At 35.6% G+C, this 26,296-nt stretch overlaps 2 pseudogenes across 1 annotated transcript; one reads left to right on the plus strand and one right to left on the minus strand.

The window, feature by feature from the left end:
* Window positions 1–3,611: 3,611 nt before the first annotated feature.
* On the minus strand, window positions 3,612–13,061 carry LOC147381123 (20 kDa chaperonin, chloroplastic-like; annotated as a pseudogene).
* A 5,786-nt stretch (window positions 13,062–18,847) lies between these two features.
* LOC147381124 (phospholipid-transporting ATPase 1 pseudogene) lies at window positions 18,848–22,624 on the plus strand (annotated as a pseudogene). Its single transcript, XR_015174761.1, has 2 exons — window positions 18,848–19,182; window positions 19,362–22,624. The product of XR_015174761.1 is annotated as a phospholipid-transporting ATPase 1 pseudogene (transcript).
* Window positions 22,625–26,296: the final 3,672 nt, after the last annotated feature.

Below are 26,296 nucleotides of genomic sequence, written 5' to 3' on the forward strand. Positions count from 1 at the left end.
ATTAATGTTTCACTTTACATTATTTAATGATTTATTTATTAATTTCGAAATTTTTAATTACTAAAATTGTGAAATTACCATTTTGCCCTCGGAGAGGATTTTTTACGTTTTAAGTTGTTTTTCAATGTTCCAGGATGTTTTGGAATCAGTTTTTCGTAAGGAATTCAATGGGAATGTTGGTTTTTGTCATTTATGAATTTTTTTTGTATGAAATGATCGTGAACTTTATGAGGGGTATTTTCGTAATTTTGTCAAATTTTGTGAAAATTGGCGAAGTGGTTTACTTGGTTTCGATTTGTTGTTTTATATGTTTGAGTGGGTTTTCCTAAGCGTAATGCAGGCTCTAGGGCTGTTTTGATGTTAGGGGTATTTTGGTAATTTAATCATTTTTAGTGATTTTTATCGTGAAGCTTCTTTTTAGTTTGCAAGATGATGATTTCTATGTTTCTGGAGTCATATTTACCTAGCGTAGCGTGGTTTCTAAGTTTTGTCAGTTCGAGATACCTCGTCCGAATTTCTGAAACATATCTGGTAACAAAATAAAGCATTGGAATAGACATCCATCATTGGGAACCTTTGCGATCGGGTTGACGACTTGATTAATCAGGCGGATGCAAAAATGGGGTGTCTACAGATACTGCTTGAAAAGAAAGGAGAAAATGTCGTTGTACCCGAGATAAATCGAGAAGGGAGTTATTCTATCCTCTAATTTCCTTATTTTAGTTTGTTTGATTTTGTTTATTGAGGGGAATGAAATACTTAAGTTTGGGGGGGAGAAAATAATTTGATTCTTTTATTCTTTGAGTTGTTAGCTGCATTAAAGTCATACTATCATTCTTTTCATTCTTTTATTTTTCATTTTTATTTATTTATTCTTTTCTATTCTTTTATTTGTTTTCTACATTAAGATTTTCAACTTTTGAGCATTTCCTTTGTTTTCAAGTCAATTCATAAAGTCAATGATGATAACTTGATTACTGTGATATGTGGCTGTTGAGTTGGAATTCGAAATTACTTAGACTTTGATGATAGCTTAGACATTGGTTTTGTTTAAATTGGATATTCAATGTTGGTCTAGTATGGTAATTTTGAATAATGATCCTGTTTTGCTACTTAGAGACATTTTATTTAGACATTTGTGAATGAAAAATAGGCCTCAACAGATTTTAGAACTTGGCTGATTGTCGCTCGAGGCGAAATCCTAGACTTTCATGTTGCTTAGGAAATGATTTAGGCTATCTTTGGACCGTTTGAGCTTTTCTTTCTACCTTAATTAGTTTTATCCGCTAGTAACCCATTTGAGCCATTTATTTAATTTTTTGCCTTAATTTTCTTTCTTTAAACTTATTTTCCTACCTAGTTTTGAGCCTAAACACTTATCCTTACATTTAATGAGAATATTCACTTGTGTGTGATTTGTTGAGATTGAAGAACAAAAATCTATTGTTAAGAGAGAAAATGATAGAAAAAAATGTTGTTGACCCCGGTGATAATCAAAAATAAGTTAGGGGGTCTTGAAGAAAAATGAAGGAGGGATACAAGTTTGAAGAAAAGTGTTCTTCATTTATTTATTTTTTGATTAAAAAAAAAACTTTTGAAGGTAGTAGTGGTGAAAGTGTGCGAAAGTGTTATAGCACAAAAGAAAGAAGGAAAGTATGAAAAGTGAAGTTGTGATGTTAGTATTCTTAAGCTCTTTAGAATGTTACATTTTGTTCGGTTGTGAGTATTCTCATTCTTTGAATTATCCTATCCATTCTTTTTGAGCCAATACTTAAACCTAACATTACAAGCTTAATTAAGACATTTTGATCCGAGGTGGCATGATGAGTTTACATTAGTGGAGAGTGACAAGAAAGCCAAGCTTATGAGATTTGATGTTTCATTACTATTTAGAGGTCAAATTTGTTTGCATTGTTTTTATAAAATTATCCGGGTGGTGGAATTGATTGTTTTAGAGATTGCTTACTTGGATTTTTCAGAGAATTGATGATTTGAATGGGATGAAAGTTTGAGGTGATTTTTCTAGCTTTTGTAATGTCCAATAGATTCTTGACGCTTTATGTTATCAGTGATTTTTGAGACACTATTGTGAATTGTGCTTGTTAAATGAAACTTATTCTTGAAACTTGAAGAATCTGAAGTTAGTTTTGATTCAGTTCATTCTAGGTTAGGTTTATTTCTGTTTTTTTTGCTCGAGGACTAGCAAATGTTAAGTTTGGGGGAATTTGATAAGTCGGTTTGTAACGACTTATTCTATGTAATTTTACTTGACATTTTGTTAATTTGAGAGTGATTTTATTTAGTAATCGTTCTTTTTATTGTTTTAGGTAATAAATGGTCAAGAATACGAAAAGGAAGTAATTCGGGGTGAAATTGGAAGAAACGATGAATTTTCAAAGAATGGAGTACAAGAGGCAGAGGCTGCCGCGGCGCTCGTATTTAAATCAACAAAGACCCCAAAACAGAAGCTAGCCGCCACAGCGGTGGGTACATTCTTGCCGCGGCACGCGGCGCGATCCCGTTTTCTGCACTTCGTCTCGTGTTATTATTAGATCATTGAGATCCGATTTAAAGGGGATTGAACCCTAATTGTATTCAGAACGTATGGAGGCTATAAGTAGTTGATTTTTTAAGGTTTAGAGATATCTTGGAGGCTAGAGAAGAAGAGGGAGAGGAGATCAAGTGATTGCTACGGCAATCTCGAATTTTACTGGTTTATTCTTCCTTTCTTCTATGTTTAACTTCAAGATGTTTGTTTCATATTTCGTTATGAACTAAATTTCATTTCTAGGGTTGAGATGTAACTCAGATACAATTTCGTAGTTGTTTTATTCAAATTTAATTCCTAGTTTTGCAATTACTTATTTGTGTGTCTATTTTGAGTTTAATGCTATCAAATCTGAAGGCCAAAGTTTTGATTGATTTATTGATCTAGGTTTATATGAGAATTAGAATCTAGGTTAGATCAATAAAATAGATCATGTTAGAATGAATGAACGGTAGAGGTACTTTAGCATGTTCTAAGAGGTTAGTAATTCAATTTACAATAATTCCACAGATTTTATGACTCTTTGGTATTTAAATTCACATAGAGATGTGCTGAGTTAATATTTTAAGGAGTAATCTAGTGTATTTCGAGAGAAAACACTAGTTGGTTTAGGGAATTAAACCTCCAAATAAGGCAAATCAGTTATTACTTTGAATAATCAATTACGTAGGAGTATATGTAGTGAAGTCGAAAGCCCTAGGTTTTTAATTCATAAGAATCCATTCTTTCTTGTTTCATTGTTATTTCAATTTGCAATTCTAAAATTCTCAATTTATCAAATAGTAATTTAGGTGATTATTTTTGGTACTTAGTAACTTAATCCTCATGGGAACGATATCTTATTACTTGAAACGATTAGTGCACTTGCTAGCATAAATGATACGCATCAACAATCAAACTAGAGGCCTACCTGTTGGTTTGCTTAAGATATATCAATTCCATTGTTTGAATTGATTTATAGATTTCCCAAATCAAAAAGTTTTAAATAAATATATCTAATAAAGCCTATGTTGATTACACTTGAACATCACTTACCTCGGAAAAAAAAGAGAAAAAAAAATCCTTAAAGCCAACAAATGTAATAAGCTTTTGTTGAGTACAATATTTTTTCTACTAAAGGCAAAACTGTTATCACATCAGATGCCTTAAGAACTACGTAATCAGAACCATCACTGCCCTTGAACTCATTTCCAGCATATTTGAAGTACAAGGCCATATTCTCCGAGGCGACTGTTAGTGGTTTCCTTTTACCTTCTTCGTCCAACGGACCAGGCCCAACAACAATCACTTAGTACAATACGAAGTGAAAAAAAATGAGCATTATTCCCATTTGCCCACGTAACGTAATTACTTGATGCCAAAGCCCAAACACAGACATATTTTTCAATAGCCAAATTTACAAAACTACTTAAAAACTCTAACATTTATTATATTAAGAAAAACAATCTTACAATTCCAACGAACGGTTTCTCCTTGGAAGCAGCTGTCAGCAACAAGCCACCAGCAGTTTTCTCCTCAACTTGGGCAACCTGAAATCAAAGAGTATTCAACTCTGAGGCACAATATGCTCAAGAACAAGGTGAAGTATTCATGCAGAATTGCCCCTACAGGTTTAGGCAATCTAAGAAATGCATGCTATAGGTTGTCTATACATATATAAATAAAGCATGATTTCAACAAACGTTCTAGGTTCTAAACCAGAGTTAGAGAATAAATAGTAATCCAGAAATCTAGGATCCCTACTTTAGGGAAAATCAAATGGCTTAAGAAAGAATCCGACCTTGATTAAAATATGATCATTCAAAGGCTTGAGATCTTTGATATCATCAGTCTCATGAACACCCACAATGTTATCTTCCTTCAATAAAAGATGATTTGATCCATTAAATTCAACCTCAGTCCAAGCATACTTTGAGTACACTACTTTGGCACCAGTTTACCCCACAAAGAAAAAAAATGCATTAGTGAGACCTAATTAATAAATAATAAGAAACATGGATAGGCTAACAATGATTCATAAAAATTCACCTTAACATTAGGATCCACTTCGTTTTCCCCAACAGTCTTACCCTTTCCAATAGCAACCACCTCACCTCCTTGTGGCTTGGTTTGGGTTGTTGTAAGAAGCAAAATTCCACCTCTATAACAGATTAAAAGCGAGCTGAACATATCTAAAATCGCTTCGACCCATTTTCGCCAAAAAAGTGGATAAGGGTCCGATTTATAAATGGGGGATTTTGAAAGATGGGAGTCGCCACCTAGTTTAGGTCTAGGAACCATAAATAACTCCAGATGGATATGGATAGGTCCACGGATCAGAGAAATGGGTAAGGGGTTAGATTACAGGTTTCGGAAGGTGTTAGACATCGAACCCGCCCGATCGAGATAATCGGTCTCTACTACGATCCAAATTATCCTACGGTCAACGGGTAGAGACTAAAGTCAAACTAGGGTCCATCATCATCAAATTATATCGGATGTGCTAAATGAATCTTATGGCAAATATTTTCCTAAATATTACATGATTCTCAAATTCTACATAAAATAAAAATGTTTAAAAAAAGCCTTGATCCCAGTCTATGCTCTAAAGTCCACGTGTCAATATTTCGATTACAAATCCGTATGAGCAAATATCTTCCCAAATCGACTACAATAGGAATTCGTGAAAATTTTCCAAATTAGAAATTCATCCATATGGAACATCTAAATTGGTACTTTATGAGATTTCTAATTCAGAAATACAAAATTATCCATATAAGAAAATCATGAATATGAACTTTCTAATTTGATAATTTATGTAGTTTCTAAACTCGAAAGTGGAAATTTCCTAATTGGAAGTTTATATAAATATGGGAAGCTCCCAAATTGGACATTAAAATATAAACTCCCCAAAATAAAAAATTTCACATATAATGAGTCTCAAATTAGAGATTTATAAAAATGATATTCCAAATTAGAGAATTACCCATGTACGATAAATTCTGAAATTAAGAATTCACGAATACGAATTTTCCAAACTAGAGAGTTATGAGTATGGATTTTTCAAAATGGACATTATGGACATGGAATTTTCAAATTAGCAACTCACAAATACAAATTTTCTAAAAACTAAAACAACTATGAGTATGTACATTTCACTTTTATTTTAGAAACTAAAGAATCGCTATGAATGCCACAGGCCAATTTTATGGAAAAAATCGACTTTAAACCCCTCATACACAAAAGATCGGTGAGTCAATTCACACGCATATTATTAAAACAAAAATCGATTTTAAACCCATATGTGCACATAAATCAGTGAGTTGATTCCGTGCATATTATTAAAAAGAAAAATCAATTTTAAACCCATATGTGCACATAAATCATTGAGTTATCTCGCATGGCAAGTTAATAAAAGAGTCAATCCTACACTTCTAATGCACACAAATCAACGAGTTAACTCGATACCCATTTTATCAAAAAAGGTCAATTTTAGACTTCTAACGCACACAAATCAGTAAGTCAATTCACACAAATGCTCGAATTAACACTCATAAAGAACCTCCACACATGAAATAACGATTAAAGGAGAATAAGAAAAGAAGAAAAAAATAAATAAACAATTAAATACAGTTACTGCGTGCAAGAATTTTGTTACTCGGAATCCCTTCAGAATTACTCAACTGCTCGCTGCCCAAATATGTGAGAAAGATGAGATTGCTGCTGTCTAAAAAAAATGTGTTGAGAGAAATTAAAAGAGGATAAAAGAGATCAGATGGAAATGGAGCTTGAAGGGGAATGAATGTTGAAAGATCTGCGGGTCAGTAGAGAAGGAGAGTAAAATAACAATGAGGAGAAAGTCTATGAGGGTGGCTAAACATGAAAGGGTTGTAATGGTGGGGGCGTTGGGGTGGTTGTTGCTATGAAGGAGATGATGGTAGTGTGGCTGTTGAGTCATGGACACTATGGAGACAAAGAAGAAGATGCTCAGAGAGATAAGGATCTGGTGGTTATGAAGGTGAGGCTGTTATTAGCGTTGTGCTGCTCTATTTATCGACAATGAGATAAAAGGCTGGGAAAGTCAGTGGCAAGACTGATGAGGAAGGGATGATTGAAAGGGGTCAACCACGAAGGTGAAAATGGGGATGGTGCTGTTATTATTGGCTGAAACCGTGAGTTGCAGGTGGTTTAAATAGAATAACTTTCAGAGGGCTGCAACCGTGATGAATGGGGGATGATTTACAAGCTTAAATATTGAGGGAATGGGGCTGAAAACGTGAGGAAGGAGTAAAGCTAAGATGTGAGGGTGGCTATGGACTGATTAATGAAGAGGAAGATGGACATTAGCAGCAATAATGATGGTTGTTGTGAGGACAACAATAGATGGTGGCTGTACGTGTTGGAGGAAGAGATGAAGAAGACGACTTTGAGGGAACAAAGGTTGGCCTCCTTTTTTTTCTCTTATTTCCTTCTTCTTCCTCCTCTTCGTTTCTCTCTTGCTATCTAAAATGTTAGACTTCTTTTGTTTTGTTCAAGAATATCAGCCTTTTTTCATAATTTCTCCCTCCTTCTCAAGAGAACATAGGCTTCTCTTTTTATAGAGTTCACTTTCTATTTTTTTCTCTTTTTCTAAACTTTCTCTTTCTTTCCTTTTTGATGTTTTTATTTAATTTCTTTTCTTTTTTTTATTTTATTTGCTTCTTTCTTTGACCGAACCAAAAAGAGAATATCTCTCTTTTTGAGTTTAGAAAGAATGGGACCATGATCCCACGCTTCGAAACCCGTGGTACGTTGGTGGATCATTATTGATTAAATTTCGATTTTTAAATTTTGTTGATGGTTTAGGTTACAATTTTTAATTTTGATTTGACTTTAATTTTATGGGTTAATTATGTTTCACTTTTCGATCTTGATTGGTTGATTAAATTAAGATTTTAATTCGATTGGTTGATTGTGTTTTAATTTGAATATCGATTGGTCGATTAAGTTTTAAATTCAATTTGAGTGATCGATTGGGTTTTAATTTCAATATTAATTGGTTGATTGAATTTTAATTTCAATTGAATTTTAATTTAAATGTTGATGGGTTGGTTAAATTTTGGATTGAATGTTGATTTAAATTTTAATTGTTTAATTATTTAATTTTAATTGTTTGATCTTAATTGTTTGATTTTTAATTTGAGTTTTACTTTTAATTGTTTGAATTTGAATTGTTTGATTTTTCTAATTTGAGCTTTATTTTTAGTTAGATTGGATTTTAAAGTGGGTTTCATTTTTATTACTTTTTCCTAAGGATCGGATTTCTAAGTCGAGTTTGAATGTTGAAGGGTATTTTCGTCATTTTATCGATTTTTGTCAATTTTAGTGAATTTTGGCATGAAGTTTCTTTCGGTCCCAATGTAATTATTTCTAAGCCTCGAAGTCGCATTTTCCTAGTGTAGCGAAGTCTCTAAGTTATCCAAATGTGTAGCGAATCTAAACATACATGCTTACTAATTTGGGTGGAAAGTTTAGCGATCCTAAGCATGCGTAATTCTATGTCACGTGGCCAAAAGGAAAAAAACTAATGAAATTAGAAAACAGAGAGAATTGGAGGAGATTTTTCACAAGCTTTCGAATTATTTTGTGCTCATCATTAGGAATCTACAGTAACTGGGTGACGGATCGCCAAGTCAGGCGGATGCAAAAATGGGGTGTCTACAATATCATACATTTGCTCTCGTTATTACTGAGTACTGAGCTCATATTTGATGCAACAGAATACACAACTGCAATAGACATATGGTCTGTGGGTTGTGTCCTTGCTAAGTTACTTCTTGGACTAATTGCATACTTTTTTACCTAGTAATGGGTAAGATAAGGAGTGAATACTGATTTATTCTTTTTCCTTGTTTTTTTTTCTTTTCTCGACCTTGCCAAATTTTGACACTCTCTTTCCAAAAGAGAGTTGAGTGGTAAAGCCTCTCTTTTTCAACATCCTATGAGGTAAAGGAAAAAAACTATTCCAACCAATTTAAAGCATCGATTGTGAATAGATAAAATGTCACAAAAGAAAAAAAAATCTCTAATAATATTATTAGCACTGCAATTACTACAACATCAGTCACCAAAACTATGCTACCATCCTATAAGCTTTTAGGGACTATTAATGTCCACCTCTCTTCATGTTGTTGTAAGAAGGGCATTTGTACTGCTTTATACCTTTGTAGGTGTTATCTTCACGCAATTTCCATTAAACCTCATGTCACAGATTTCACAGCCAATCCAAAACTTGTTGGCATTGTAATTACCACCACAACTTTTGAATTGTTCATCTTCATCTTCCCCATAACCCTCATCAGCCAATTTTGAATTGTTTTTTACCAGATTATCACTAGATCTCAGCCAACACAAAGGAAAGTTAAGTTAAAAGTAGAAGCACAACGATGAGATATTACTTTTAACACCAATTCTTGAAATTTAAAGCACCATCCCAAGATTTGAAAACAGCAAGAAGAAAAATGATAAAGAATTAACGAGATTCAACGCATACCATTACATTTCAACATATCTCAATGAAATAGTACCATTTCCACAAGGCTTGAATCTAAATTTACATAATTTCTCTTTTTGGATATATTTTAGTAGAAATTACCATTCATTTTGCAAAATATTCTGGTAAGCAGTAAATTTTCAACTACATGGAAGTGAGTCCAGGTTAAAGTATACAAAATAGTCTGAAATGAGGGTACATTACTTGTATCAAATAGGTTGAATTAGAAGGATTCAAGTAATACACAATTTGAATATGACACATCACTGCAGCATCACATAGAAAAAATTCATATGAGTATCATACCAGACAAGACACGAACTATACACAACTTAGTAATCTAAGATCTTGTCTTGATAAAAGATAACAATACAAAATAAAACAAAAAAACAAAAAAAAGGCTTAGACCTCAGTTGGTTTGACACATTGCAAAACAATTTTGAGGTCGTGGGTTCAAGTTCAGCTTACCTATCAAAAAAGAAGAAGATAACAATACAATGTGATAAACCACACAACTACCATATGGTACCACATCGATGCCAATAAATCCAGACCACCCAATTGTGAAACAATCCAAACTGCCCAACCTATTTATATCAGTAACAAATGGAATACGTGCATTTTTTGGATTGTAGCTCACCACGCCACATTATAATAATGAGCTATGCTAGAGTGACCTCAAGATTGTTCCTCATATTGCACTTCCATGTCGTGGAAGTGTGTAGGAACCATTATATGGAGGAAAAAGAGAAGCAGGAAAAATAATATGTTGCACCAATATGTCCAAACCAGACTAATAAAAAAAGTCCAAATCAGAAAACAGGCATCATGGCTAAATCTGTGATATATACATGAAGACCATGATGCAATACTTATATCATATGTGAAAAAAAAATGCTAGTTGTAGACACCCCATTTTTGCACTCGCCTAATTAATCAACTCGTCAACCCGATCGCAACGGTTCCCAATGATAGATGTCTATTCCAATGCTTTATTTTGTTACCAGATATGTTTCAGAAATCCGGATAAGGTATCTCGAACTGACAAAACTTAGAAACCACGCTACGCTAGGAAAATATGCCCCCAGAAACATAGAAATCATCATCTTTCAGACAAAAAAAAGTTTCACGATAAAAATCACTAAAATGACCAAATTACCAAAATACCCCTCACATCAAAACAACCTTAGAGCCTACGTTACGATTAGGAAAACTCATTCAAACACATAAAATAACAAATCGAAACCAAATAAATCATTTCGCCAATTTTCACAAAATTTGATAAAATTACGAAAATGCCCCTCATAAAGTTCACGATCATTTCATACAAAAACCTTCATAAAATGACAAAAACCAACATTCCCATTGAATTTATTATGAAAAACTGATTCCAAAACATCCTGAAACGTTGAAAAACGACTTAAAACGTAAAAAATCATCTCCGAGTGCAAAATGATAATTTTACAAATTTAATAATTAAAATTTTCAAAATAATAAATAAAACATTAAATAATGTAAAGAGAAACATTAATAAAATTAATTTAAAAATTTTAACCAAATAATTAACCAATCAGGTTTTCAGGCAAAATTGTTGATGGTTGCCAGGATATTTATTCAAGGACCCCTCCATCTAGGGGCCCAAAGAATTAAAGATATAATAAAAGGGGTTCTCCAAAATCTAGTCAATCAAGTAAGACTAAAGTCAACCTTAAAGTCAATCAAGTAAGACTAAAGTCAACCTTAAAGTCAATCAAGTAAGACTAAAGTCAAGATATTAAAAGCCAACCAAGAAAGACTAAAGTCAAAGTATTAAAGTTAATCTCATAAGACTAAAGTCAAAACCTAAATTAAAACCCTAATCTAAACTAATTAAGTCAATCTCATAAGACTAAAATCAAAACCCTAAATTAAAACCCTAATCTAAACTAATCAAGTCAATCTCATAAGACTAAAGTCAAAACCCTAAATTAAAACCCTAAAGACTAAGTCAATCTCATGAGACCAAAGTCTAAACCCTAATTGAAACCTTAAAAGAAATCATAATCAAACCCTAATTCTCCTAAAAAACTTTATAAATAGGAGCCTCCACACCCTATTTTTTATATAAAAAAAAACCTTAGGAAAAGTAAGTAAAGAAGCCTCCACAACCTTTCCAAAACCCTAATTTTGGAGTCCCAACTCCTTACCTAATACCCCTACTTCAATTTCAGCTGAAAAACACCTAGGAATCTCTCAAAAACACCCCAAAAATCCACAACAAATTCGAAGCACCCAGATCCAAGAAGGAGATACCTTACCTCGGAGATCAGAAATCAGATCCGGAGATAGAACAAAGAAGGAGTACGGTACAAGGAGTCGTTTTCACCAGATCTGAGGGAATAGCACTTTTGCAGATCGAAGGTAAGATTTTTCGTTATTTTTTTAATCTAGGTTTGTTATTAGCGATGTAGTTTTATTTGGGATAAGTAGAAACCGGCATTGGCCGGGCGGGATTGGTGCCTAACACCTTCCAACCCCGTAACATGATCCCCGGATTCAGATTTTCTGTAGTAGATTAGTTTATTATCTGTTTTAGAGTCAGTTTGGTTCCTAGACCATAATAACTAGGTGGCGACTCCCAAACCTCAAGGGTCAAAAGCGGATCCGCGCACCCCGCGGATCAAGGGCGCTTTCACTAGTATGGAAGAAGACAATAGAAAAAAGAAAAGTGTAAGCATGAAATAAGATAAGAAATGCTTATATACTAGAAAGTAAAATAAAACTGGACTACAAATGGGTATTGGTTCTTGGTGAATCCCACACTAACAAAGTGCAAAAAAAAAAAAAAAAAACACACACACACACACACACAAAGAGGAGTAGATAGGAATCAAATTTCAGTTAGAAAATTTCAAGAATTGAAGTAACAGAGACCAAATAAGAAATCAAAAGCAAAACTTAATCTACAGTACTGTACACATTGTTTACTACTTTATACTATGAGATGGTTGGCAGCACTTAGCAGCATAAAATGCTCTTTCTCCAAAGAAATAAAATTAAAATCACTCAAATTTTGAATATCATCATTATCTTAAATACTTTAAGGGATGAAATACCTGTCCCAGTGTCTAACTCACTGGAGAGGGAAGGAGTTTCAACGAGAGCTGGAGAGAATGAGTTTTAGCGATAACATAACTCTTAATTCTTGAGCAGGAGATGAGACTTGTCTGTAGAGAGAGAAAAATCATGAAGAGAAAAGAGAAGGAGCCATTCGAACAAAGAAGGTCCAACGAGGAGATGAGAGAGAGAGGGTTAAGAACAAAACTCTCTGTTCTTTTGCCTTATTTTGTTTATGAGGGAGGTAACACTAAATCCTTAAAAATTTAAGGATGGCGCTGTAAATATCCGATAATTTGTAACTTAAATGCAAAATCAATCTGCATAGTCGATCTTCGTCTTATCTAATGACCTTAATTTGTTTGCTAAAACGTTTGGTGAATAGTAGGGCGCCGAACGCCTCCCATATATATATATAAGGTTAAGGTGTTGTACACACAAGGGGCTCTCAAATTTTTAGCCAACCTCTTATCTCTTTCATCTCCCTCACCACCATACTCTCCATTCTAGCCACCATCAACGTCTCATGTTGTCTCATTTTTTCTTTAATTTTCTTTTTCAAACAAAAAATAGAGAAGAAAAAGAACCACTTTGCACCCTCTCCCTTCTTCTTTTTATTTTTTTCCATGTTCAGGCCTCTCTTTCATGTCTTTTAACTCTTTCCATGGACCTCTTTTTCACGTTCTCTCCCTGCTTAAACTCCATCACAGACCTTTTTCTCATGTTCTCTCTCTGTCCAGACCCCATCTTAGACCTCTCTTTCACATCCTCAAACTCTATTACAAACCTTTCTCTCATGTTCTCTCTTTGTCCAAACCCAATCTCAGACCTCTCTTTCACATCTTCAAACTCCATCACAAACCTCTTTCTCATGTTTCCTCTCTTCCCATACCCTATCTTAGACATCTCTTTCACGTTCTCACCCCCTCACTCAATAGACCTCTCTAACCCGCTCTTCTCATACATCACTTTAATTTTTTTTATCTTCTCTCAATCCACATTATCGTCTCACCCATCTTCATCCCCAACAACACTCTTCTTTTTTATCTTTTTTCAAACTTCTGAAATTATTGCCTAATTGAGTTTTGCTATTTGTCTTGTTTTTTTCGCACAGTAGTTAGGAGGACTTCATTAGGTGGGTTTAGGAATACTGTTAGAAAAAAAAGAAGTTTGATACTCAAAAACCCAAATGCCCCTTGTGTGGCATTTCCTTTGAATTTTTTCCTTTTTTTTCTTTTTATTTGAATTTTATTCTCCATTATGATATTTTGTCATTTTTTCCTATGTTTTTCCTTTTTTTCTCTTATTTTTTTTTCCATTTCTTTCATCAAGGAGAATATATATATTTCTTTTAACGTAGTCATGCTTAAAGTAACTTCTCAAGTTGCCTATGTACCTTGGTTTTTGGGATCAGACCAAAATGTTGTTCAAGTAATACATTCTCTTCCTTAGGTTGGGTGATCGGGCTAAGAAAGAAAAAAAGACAATTCTTTATTATATTATTATTTTTTTAAAAGGTTACAAAGGGTTGAGAAATGAGATATCGAGCTGGGTAACAAGGAAATTGGTTCAACCGAATATAGCCTCCTTAAACATAGTACTACTTGATTTGGTCAAGGTTTGTTGTTTTGGTAATTTAATTCCATCATAGTCTTGAAGTCTGACAGTTTTTTCAGGCAATATTTTTTTGATGATCTAGGATAGGTGTTCGATTCATTTTGAATACCAAATCCACAACTTATAAGTTGTGAACTTTGACCTTCTTGTCAAACGCACGAATGACTCTTTTATGATAAGCTTGCATGTGGTACAGAGTTATAAGTCATTTTTATTTGATCAAGTTCAGTTCTTCATACCTGTGATAGACCTAGTCTACTTCTAACAACTGACTTTCCATCAAAACCTTGATAGAAAAAATTTCCATTTTAACTAGTAAGACAGTTTCCATACCATATACCAAAGAGTAAGGAGTAGCTCATGTGAAAGACCATATTGATATACGATATGCCCAGAGTGCAAATGATAACTTTTCTGACCAATCTCGATATGATTGACACATTTTCCTGATGATTATCTTGAAATTCTTATTGGTTGCTTCAATTGTTCTATTAGTTTTAGGACGGTAAGAAGATGATTTATGATTCCTGATCTTGAACTTCGAACATAAAGTAATAACCTCAACTTTGAAGTGTGACCTATTATCAAAGATCAATTCAAAAAGTATCGATTGATAATATTTGTTTGGATGAACTTTACAACTTTGGATGCAGTGAGGACAACAGAATAGGCGGTTCGACCCATTTAGTGAAGTAGTCAATGTCCACTAGAATGTACTCATGCCTATTTGATGCCTTAGGTATAACTTTACCAATTACATCAATTTCCTAGACAGAAAATGACCAAGGTGAAGTTAGATCAACTAGCTAAGATGAGGGCATACATATGAGATTGGCATGTATTTGACATTTATGGCAAGTCTTGACCATATGATGATAGTATATTTTCATCATCGGGCAATAATACTCTTGTCTCATAATTCTTTTAGCTAACATCTCCCCATTAATATAAGGTTCACAGTCTCTTGAATGTAGTTCAACCATTATTTGTTCAATTTGATTTTTATGGATACATGATAAATGGATTTTATCATAAGATCTCTTGTATAAGTTTCTTGCGCACATGATGAACTTAGATGTGAATCTCTATAAGGTTTGTCGCTCTTTCCTCTATGCTTACTCTCGGAACTCTTAATTTTCCAAAACTCTTTAGATGTCTGTATACCATGACTTTTTGTTAATGAGTCGGAAAATAATGTTGACCTGATGGCAATACGTTGGTTTGTATTTGACTTCAATAGTAATAAATCTTAATTTCATACCTGGATGTAGATGAATCATTGATGAGAGGGTGGCCTAGGCATCAACAAATCTATTATCTTCATTTGATAGATGTTGGGATAGAATGACTCTGCATTTTCTTACTAAGTTTAGCAGATATTCATGATAAGAATTCAATTTCTCGTCCCTAGTTTTTCATTCTTCCAATCCAATGTTAGATTTCTGAATACCTCAATTTCTATGATGTCCAGATTTAAAATGGCTTCAAGTCTAGCGATGCATGCTTCATATTCAGATGTGTTATTCGTATTGGAGAAAGATAACTAAATAACAATTGATATGTGACATCCTCTAACTGAGAACATAACTGTCCTTATTTCATACCCATTCTGATTTATGGTTCCATCAAAGTATAATTGCCATACTTGGTTTTGTGATTTTTTCCCAATATTCGAGATATTCGTATCTTGGAATTAATCAACATGCCTTATTCCTTCTACTACTGGGTGATCAGTCAAGTATTCTGTCACAACTCTTTCCTTAATAGATTTCTTCGTGACATGAGTGATATCAAACTCAAATAATAACAATAATCATTGTGCAGTTCTTCCTATCAGTGCCGGCTTCTCGAAGAGTTATTTAAGAGGATCTATCCGAGATAATCAGATAACTGAGTAAGAGAGCATGTAGTGTTGAGGCCTTTGAGTAACCTATACTAATGCTAAACAGGTCTTCTCAAGTGAATAATACTTTTGTTCATACTCTAATATCTTTTTATTAATGTAGTAGACGACTCTTTCTTTATAACTTTTTTTATCATATTGTGCTAACATGCATCCCATAGATACCTCTGTGACTAATAGGTAAAGAAGAAGCGATTTACCTGGGATAAGTGGAACTAAGATACGTGGATTTGTGTGATACTCCTTAACTTGATTAAAATTTTGTTGGCACTGCTCATTCCAAACCATTAGCTCATTCTTCTTGAGAATCTTGAATATAAGCTCGCAGACATTGGTGAGTTAAGCGATGAATCTGCTGACATATTGAATTTTACCCAATAACCCTCGAATCTACTTTTCTGTCTTAGGAGGTGCCATTTCTTGCATAGCTTTAATTTTTTCAGGATCTACTTCAATCCCTCTTTGACTTACCCCGAATCCTAATAGTTTTCTTGAAGTAACTCCGAACACGCATTTCTACGGGTTGAGACGTAATTGATACTTTTGAATCATTGTAAGAAATTTTTCTAGTGCAACTGCATGTCGCTCTTTGGATTTTACTATCATGTCGTCTACAAAGACCTCGACCTCTTTATGTATCATGTTATGTAATAAAGTTGTTGTTGATCTCTAATAAGTAGCTCGAATATTCTTCAAATCGAAAAGCATAACCTTGTAACATAATGTTTCCCATTACGCAATGAACAATGTTTTGTGCATATCGCGATGATCCATATTTATTTGATTATATCTCGAAAATCCATCCATAAACGAGAGCATAACATGTCCTGTTGTATTGTCAATTAAAACATCTATATGGGGTAAAGGAAAACTATCTTTTGGGCTTGCTTTGTTCAAATCCCCGAAGTCCATACACATTCTCACCTTTCCATCTTTCTTAGGAATTGAGACTACATTAACGACCTATTTAGGATACTCTACCACTTCCAAAAACTCGACATTAATCTGCTTCGTGAATTCTTCCTTAATTTTTAGTGTCTATTCTAATTTCATATGTTTGAGTTTCTACTTTATTGGTCGAGTATCGGGATAACGAAATTCGATGTTGAACAATATCCATGTTTACTCTTGGAATGTCCTCATAAGATTATACAAACACGTCTTTGAATTTTTTAAGTAAATTTACTGTCTCATCATGTTCTTTGGGAGATAAAGCGACACCAATCCGAATCTCTTGAGGATTTTTTTTGGTTTCGAGATTAACCATCTCTGTTTTTTCCATTACAGGTTGAGTCTGATGTTCATCTTCTTGCCCGATCAATTTGATTAATTTAGAGAGGGGTTCTTTGTCAGGAGACTTTCCTTCTGAAGTCATATTATTAGTTAAATCGTTATTGTACTATGGGTAAACAGAAATTTCTTCTATTTCATCAAAATAGATAAGGTGATAGGACTTATTGCAGACTTGACAGACTCAGCAGAACTAACAGGATTAGACTTGACGTAAAGTAAATAACTCATGACATGGCAATTAGAGAAAGACCCAACATCAGACTTGATTACAGAATGTGGATTTGGAATACCACACCCGATTGACCAAACTAGCACACTGCTATCTTTAAGAAACATCTGGTCGACTTCTTCTTCTTCAGATGCTTGTCAATCGTCAACTTCTTCTTTTTTAGATGCTTCATCTTCTTCCCTTTCATGCCAATTCATCCTAAAGAAGATCTTAAATCCCAGTAGACGGGTACCTGTGATATGATCGATGAAGGGCTCTGGGAAACCACAATAAAGGAAACCTTCCCCTACATTCATGAAATACCCATTGAGAGTCTTATGGTAGGGCTTCATACTGATTATATCTATGATGTGCCCTTATCTTCTTGCATTCTTCTTATCTCGCTTTGCCTTCCAATATTGAGCCCAGTCTTCCTTGGAAGATTTGTACCTTAGTACAAACGTACCGACAATCTCTCGAACAATGGGTGCAATTTTAATCTCTTGTTGTTTGCGACCTAAGCCCATGCCCAAGAAAAGTCTCATATTCTTTAACATATTATTCATGCAATAAGTATTCTCGATAGAAAAAAAATTCTTTTGTAGACTCGTCATACTGAATTGAGCAGATATTCTCAAATTCAAAACCGCTGAGCTGTACCCCCAGATGTTTTGGCTGAATTTCGAACAATGACTTCTTTTTATTTTATTTCTGTATCGTTTACAACCCCCACGATTTTACCATCCCATGAAGGGTAATCACTAATCCATTCGTGATAAAATTTAACCTTCTAATGCAATGTAGAAGGATAGCGTTGATTTTGTATTACCATGGTCTTCCCAACAATAGATTGAAAGAAGACTGGATGTTTAGGACTTGAAATTCAATAAGGAAGTCTGCTATGCTTATGGATAGTCGAAGATGCAAGATTCCCAATATATCCCTATTGGTATTGTCATAGGCCCTAACCACCCTAATTGATTGGTATGAAATCTTTTGTTTTGAACCCAAAACAAGTAGTGATCTTTGGAGGATAGACGTTCAGTGCGCCTGCTAGTAGTTGGTTGCACACTAACTATGAAAAATAACCATTTTTTTATAACCTCTATTTTAACGTACTAGTTGCACTTCATACAGGTAATGTCAACATTTAGGGTATATTGACCTTCTCAGGACTGTCTTCTTTGCTTGTGTAAATTGTACAAATGCTTGTTATACGATCGATTATTTCTTACAAAAATTGTTAAATCAATAATAATTTATACGAGCATGGTTGAAGAAGAGGAAGAACGAAAAATAAAAAAAATAGAGGAATTCAACATTCTTATTTTAATTTTGAGTGCAAAGGGAAATTTTTAAGTGATGTAATGCAATTGGTAGTGGGTGGTGTGCAACTAGTCGGTCCCTAAATAAAAATAGTTTTCATCTAATTCTAATAACATTTTAGAAAAAAATTCCTTTCTAAACATATTACCAAATACTTTTTTACATTTTTTTTTCTTTTTCAGATTAAAAAAATAGGAGTACTGTTTTTTAAGCAGGCTAAGGGACTTGAACCATAACCGATAAAAACTATTATTTTTATAAAAGGTTCCATCACAGTTTCTTAGAATTGTAGGGATCTCATTTAGAAAACCTCGAAAATAGTGGTTTAATTCTATAAAAAGCTAGCGAGTCCTGAAAAGAAGCGTCACACCGCCAAGATTCGTGCTCCACCACTCGTCCTCTCCTGTCTCTCTTTCTCTTCATTCTGTCAATTCGAGTCGTTCGACGATCGGATTAACTTATTACACAAAAACAACCGTTCACGTGTTCTGTTTCAAACCCTAGCTCCACCATATATGAACCTGCAAACACGTAAATCCCGATTCCAGACGAAGAACTCATGTAAAGAACCTGCACTAGAGATCAGATCTGTGCTACTGAGCGTCTAATTCAGCGCATTAAGGGATCTGTGCAGGTTTACTTTCGCCAACTTCAAGAATATAGGCATTTGATGGCTAAAGGTGGGTGAATCCAGATCGCATTTCTTTATTTATTTATTTTTTCCTGTTTTTGGGTGGATCATTTACTTGATCTTTGATATTCTGTTGGATTCATATTGAGCTGTTGATCTCAGCGGAAATGTGAGATATTTCATGTAAATCAATGTGAAAACTGCTTGATAATTTCTGAATTTGCACAGATTTCGGTACGCGTGGGTTTTGGTTACAATATGCGATCAATCTGTGCTTCGATATCTATGAGATTTAGCAAAATTTCACTTTTTACGAGAATTCTCAGAAACAGCAATTTTGATTGAAGTAATTTTAAGGATCTATTAGATTTTCTCAAGGTTTTGTGCTTCATCCGCAACAAGAAAATAAATTGAAGAAGAGATGGAATATTAAAATTGGAATAACATGTTTCGCCCTTCAGCATAATGGGATAGGGCATCATTTTCCGCCAAATCAATCTCAAATTCGTCCAATAAATTTGTTTGTTCAAGAACTGAAGAGGAAGAACTTTGCACATAATCTTTAGAAATCTAATAATATCCAAATGTGTCGCCGGAGGATTATTTATGACTTCTGGGCAGCCCTTGCTATCTCCTCCTGCTTTGAATGTTGTAGGCTCCTTTAGCCATCTCTGTCCTACTGCTTTGTTCTCATCTTCAAATTTTGATGATCCTCAAAGGTGTTCCTTTTATGTGAAGGACGATAATAAAATTGCCTCTAAACCCCTTGGAAACTCTAATTCTCTATCTAAGAAGACGAAGCGGTTTCAGTCTGCCGAGTCCCAAGTCTTTCATCGGTTTCTAGTGGAATGCCCCACTCCGGAAGAAGGAAGACGACGGTTTGTATCCTGGGGTGGTGGTACAATGGATCTACAAAGTGATTATTCCACGACAACAACAACCACCTTCGAAGTGGTTTCTTCTTCTTCTTTGGTACAAGAAAAGCCGAACAAATCTCAGCGGATTCGTCGCAAAAGTGTGCAATTTGAAGATGTTTTTTCTTCAGAAGAGAACCCTAGATTGATTTATGTTAATGATCCGAGAAGGACGAATGACAAGTATGAATTCACGGGGAATGAGATCCGTACAAGCAAGTACACTGTTATCAGTTTCTTGCCGAAGAATCTATTCATACAGTTTCATCGAGTTGCTTATTTGTATTTCCTTGCTATTGCTGTCCTCAACCAACTTCCCCCTCTTGCTGTTTTTGGTAGAACCGTATCCCTTTTTCCTCTCTTGTTTGTGCTTTGTGTCACTGCTATTAAAGATGGTTATGAAGATTGGCGAAGACACAGATCAGATCGTAAAGAGAATAACCGACAAGTCCCAGTGTTACAATCTGGTCAATTCCGAATGAAGAAATGGAAGAAGATTCGAGCTGGTGAAGTTTTGAGAATTTGTGCTAATGAGACAATTCCATGTGACATGGTTTTACTTGGGACAAGTGATCCAAGCGGTATAGCATACATTCAAACCATGAATCTAGATGGTGAGTCGAACTTGAAGACGAGGTATGCTCGGCAAGAAACAGCTTCATCAGTTTTTGATGGGAGTAACAACATTTCCGGGCTTATCAGATGTGAGCAGCCTAACAGAAATATTTATGAGTTTACAGCCAACATGGAATTTGATGGCCATAAATTTCCGCTCAGCCAATCAAACATCATTTTGCGTGGTTGCCAACTGAAGAATACAGAATGGGTAATTGGTGTTGTTGTGTATGCCGGGCAAGAGACAAAAGCAATGTTGAATAGTGCAGCTTCTCCATCCAAAAGGAGCAAACTAGAATGCTACATGAATAGGGAAACCCTTTGGCTGTCAGTTTTTCTTTTTGTCATGTGTGCTGTCGTGGCGCTTGGAATGGGTCTTTGGCTCAAACGCCACAAGGATCAGCTCGATACTCTGCCTTATTACAGAAAAAGATACTTCACATATGGGTGGAATAATGGGAAGATATACAAATATTATGGGTTTGTTATGGAAATATTTTTCTCATTTCTGAGTTCGATTATAGTGTTTCAGATAATGATACCAATATCTTTGTATATTACAATGGAGTTGGTCCGGTTGGGACAATCGTACTTCATGATCGAAGATAAACAGATGTATGACAGTAGTACTGACTCAAGGTTCCAATGCAGATCATTGAATATAAATGAGGACTTAGGTCAGATACGTTATGTTTTCTCTGATAAGACAGGGACACTAACTGAGAACAAAATGAAGTTTCAAAGAGCCACTGTGTACGGGAAGAATTATGGGAACTCCTCGCATATCATTGACCATCCATTGCAGGAGGCAAACATTGCAGGTACAGACCATCACTTATCATCATCTTTGTTTGGTTTTTTAATCAGCATGGTTTTGTCTGTTATGAACATTGTTTATGGTCTAATGTTAGGCCAAGTAATAAGAACAGTCCATCAATTTCAGAAGATGGACTGTTCTGGACCCATTTTATATTTTTGTAGGATACTTTTTCTTGTTTATGAAAATGTCGATCCATTGTATCTTATTTTCTGTTGCTATTTTTTTTTCCCGTTTTTAAGCTTCTGTGGGTGGTCTCCTTGGCCTTCCTCTTCCTTTTTAACAAATTTTTTGCACTTTACCCTATCAAAAAAGTTTCTTATTTTCAACTATTGTCCTCTGTATTCTCTCCACATGGATTTTTCCTGCACCTGTAAGAACCTGCTAGAAACATCCATACATTTCCAAAATCACATCCTAACATACATCACAAACTTCTACTTATAAATATGAAGTTCATACAATCCCAACAAAAATAATATTTACATCAAGAAGACATGGATATTCCCATGGGTTGATTGCTTACCAAAATCAATCTTCTCGACTCTCCCCTTGAGGATCCACAGAACCAAAATCTTGGGTTCTTACCCAAGTCACTTCGCAAAATGTTTATGCCAGTATGAAGTTTACTATGAACTACATAGCCTAGTAAGTTCATTACTGCATTAAAGATTAAACCAAAGCAGTGGAAATGAGGCTAAACCATACAAAGTGATATGAAAACAAGATCATATCTCAGAAAATACTGGTTATAAAAATGTATATTTACTATTTAGCCCCACACTCTTACAATAGATAACTTGAATATTTTAAAAAATTTGCAGTAAATTCCAAGTAAATTCAAAACATGTTAGAATACTGAATTTGAGTTCGTAGTCAAATCATGATTATAATCTATCATGTTCCAATTGAAGTTCATATTAGAGTCCAAGTCATAGAGCCAAAATAATTAAACACACATGTAGATATCCCGACTAACATATAGCTAAGAGAGCGGCATTCAATACTGAGTGCCATCCTTACTGTCTGGATCCGATTGAAACAGTAATGGCACAACCAGCAGTGTCTGAAGTTTGTAACCATGTGGCCATATTTTATTTATTTTTGATAGATAATTGAAAGGAAAACAGGAAGGAAGAGGGGAGGTCGAGATGACTCGCCCCAAAAAGACAAAAAAAAAAAAAAACCAAATAAACAAATAACAAGCTAAACGGAAAAGAGATTACAAACACAGTCTCACCGGACCTAAAAATCCTCAAAGAACACCCCTTTGAACTCCTTGAAGACTTTTCACCAATAAAAAAACAAACAAAGAATCGAAATAACCAACTCATGATTTAAGTGTCTCACATTCTTTCAAAAGTTTTCCCGTTTCTAGTTTTCCAAATGCCCACCACAAACAGCATTAAACTCCATAACAACCTCGTGGAATAGTGGAAGCCTGTCCCAACATGAAGTCATTCCCCAAGGAGATCTCTAATTGTGCCCGGAATACACCAATCCACTCCAAGCAAAGAAAGGAAATGAGTCCACATCTTAATGGCTACCTCGCAGTGAAGCAATGCATGGTTAGATATTTCTTCGTCATTCATGCACATACAACAGACATTTGGACCACAAAAACCACTTTTCCTCAACAGATCTAGCGTTTAGATTCTTTCCCACACAACGGACCAAACAAAAATGCTACCTTGGAAGGCACATTAGGACCCCAAACCACAATGTAAGGAAAAGACGGATCTCCACTTCTAGTGAGATCTTTGTAGAAGTCTATAATCGAGAACATGCCTTTACTATTTTGGACCCATAACCTCACGTCTTCCACCAAACGGCTTCTAGACACCATGTCTAGGTGACCCATCAACTCCATGATCTTCGGTACCTCCCAATCGTTCAACGACCTCTTAAATCCCAAATCCCAACCTATGGTCTCCCGATCTAACATTCGGAAGCTAGCAACCAGAAGGTATCTTTTCCTTCAAATTTCGTACAACCTTGGAAATCTATCCCTCAATGGGCCTCCCTCGCACCAAGCATCCTCTCAAAACCTAACCTTGCCCTCCTTCCCTACCTTGAAAGTAATTCTTCTTTTAAATTGGGGAAGAATCTTCAAAATACCCTTCCACACCCCACACCCAAAAGGATATTTAGCATCACTAGCATCACCACTCTCCCAACCCAAAGGGTCCTCACCAAACTTTGCTACAATCAATTTACGTCATAATCCTTTCCTTTCTATGCCAAATCTCCAAAGCCACTTCCCTAACAAAGCCTCATTAAGAGTTCCCAACTTCCTAAAATTGAGACCCCCACTGCTCTTTATCATGCACACATTCTTCCAATTGACCAAGTGCAATTTGCTTTTACCTCCCTTATCATGCCACAAGAAATCTCTAAATAATTTATCTAGCCTCAATTCCATACTTCTAGGGATCAAAAATAGGGACAAGTAGTACACTAGGAACTTCTATTTGGCTTGCTAGGAGTTCAATCTTCTAGGAACTTCTAACACCGGCTCCCAAATGCTTTCTCTTGTAATGAGCCCCCAAGGGAAGACCCAAATAAGAGGAAGGGAGGACACCTACTTGACACCGTAGCGATGCTGCGAGAAAATTCACATTAACCACTTGTCCCACTGGATAACCTTACTCTTCCGGAGATTAACTAGCAAATTGGACACTGCTTCAAAGCAACACAATAACCCTCCAAGGAATCTCACCTGATTAATATCCACATCCAAAAAAATCAACGTATCATTTGCAAATTGTAACTAGGTAACCACAGGACCACTAGTACTCAGACAAAACCCTCTCAAATCTCCATTCTCTATTGCTTTCACAATCATTCTACCCAAGGCCTCTACCACCACTAGAAACAAAAAGGGAGACATCATATCTCTTGGCGTATACCTCGAGAACTCCCAAAAAAATCTTTCGGAGAACCATTGATGAGGATAGAAAATGAAGGGGTAGAAACACACCTCATTACCTAGTATATCCACTTATGACCAAGTCCCATCCGACTTAGCAAGTACCTTAAGCAACTCCAGCTTACATGGTCGTAGGCTTTCTCCAAGTCTATCTTACAAACTAACCCTGAAATCCCGACATTTGGGATTTTAATCTCGAGTCCGGTCACTCGTTGGCTATCAGGAACCCATCCAAGATTTGTCTCCTGCTCACGAAGGCCCCTTGGCTTAACCCAATGATCCCGGATGTCACCTCTGTCATCCTAGTTGCAAGTAACTTAGAAATGATTTTGTAAGTGGTGCCCACCAAACTAATTGGTCTGAGAGTCAAGATATCTTCCACAGTCGCCTTCTTCGGAGTAAGATTGACAAAAGAACAATTCAGCCCAATATCTAGTACCCCATTACTGAAAAGGTCTAACAAAACTTCCATCAACCTTGCCTTGATTGTTGCCCAACACGTCTTGAAGAATCCCATAGTAAATCCTTCTGGTCCAAGCGCCTTATCTGAGCACAAGCTTGAAATAGAAACCAGAACCTCCTCTACCTCAAACGGTCTCTCTAGCCACATCTTTTGTTCACCAGAAATACTATCAAAAAGCAACCCATCAAGCTTAGGTCTCATTGAATGTGGTTCTGAGTACAAGCCAACATAAAAGTCAACCGCCCCTTTCCTAACGTCCTCCTCCCCTTCTACCCACCTTCCTCTAATTCTAATCTTTGAGATGTAATTACCTCTCTTGTGAGCATTGGCCATGCGATGGAAAGATTTAGTATTTGCTATCCCCTTCCTTAAGCCAATGAATTTTCGATTTCTGCCTCCAACACACGTCTTCCATATTCACCTTGTTCTTCTACTCTTTCTGAATTCCCCTCCCCCCTTTGGTTTTAGCCCCTGAAGACAAGGGACCCAATTCCTTCCTCCTATCCAACTTTTCAATCTCCAACAAGAGTTCCTTCATTTTCACTTCCACCCTCCCAAAAACCTTCTTGTTCCATGCCTTCAGATTTTCTCTAAGGGATTTTAACTTCAAACAAAACCTCATCCTTGGTTTCTCTTTGAAACTCAAGCATGCCCACGAATTCTTGATTAACTTCGGAAATTTCTCTTGCATCAATCACATATTTTCAAATCTGAACGGGGACGGATGTCTAACAATCGGCCCTACTTGCAAAATAATCGGGCAATGGTCCGAAGTTGGATTGGGCACCGAATCTTGAGATACCCCTGAAAAGTATTCATCCCAACGTGACGAAACTAAGAACCTATCAAGCTTGTTCAGGATCGAAGACTCTTGGTTATTGGGCCAAGTGAATTACTTACCATTCAAGGGAAAGTCAACCAACTCATTAGTTTGGACAAGCTCTCCAAACGTCCTCATTTTAACCAACACGCTAATCCCCCCAAACTTTTCAAAAAAAAAAAATCAGATTACGTTGAAGTCCCCCTCGAGACACCAGGGTTACCCCAGTATGAATTCACATCATTCAACTCTTCCCAGAATTGAGTTCTATCTGCATCTTTAGAAGGACCATAAACCCTTGAGAATACCCACTGAAAGTCACTATCTACTAACTTGCACAAAATGGAAGTCGAGAAGGAACCTATTAATGTATCCTCGACTACTACTCTTCTGGTATCCCACATTACAACAACACCCCCAACAGTCCCAATCATAGGCACGAAACACCATTTAATGTTCTTGATGCCCCAGATCTCCCTTATCATCCTCTGCTCCACCTCCTCGAGTTCAGATTCTTGGAGAGTGGCAATCTGGGGTTTCAAGTTACGCACCAATGATTTAATCACCACTTTCTTCATTAGATCATTCAAGCCCCTGGCAATCCA

This window comes from Akebia trifoliata, unplaced genomic scaffold, assembly GCF_017979445.1.
Source record: "Akebia trifoliata isolate Shusen 1 unplaced genomic scaffold, ASM1797944v1 Contig00745, whole genome shotgun sequence".
In the NCBI taxonomy this organism is placed as follows: Eukaryota; Viridiplantae; Streptophyta; class Magnoliopsida; order Ranunculales; family Lardizabalaceae; genus Akebia; species Akebia trifoliata.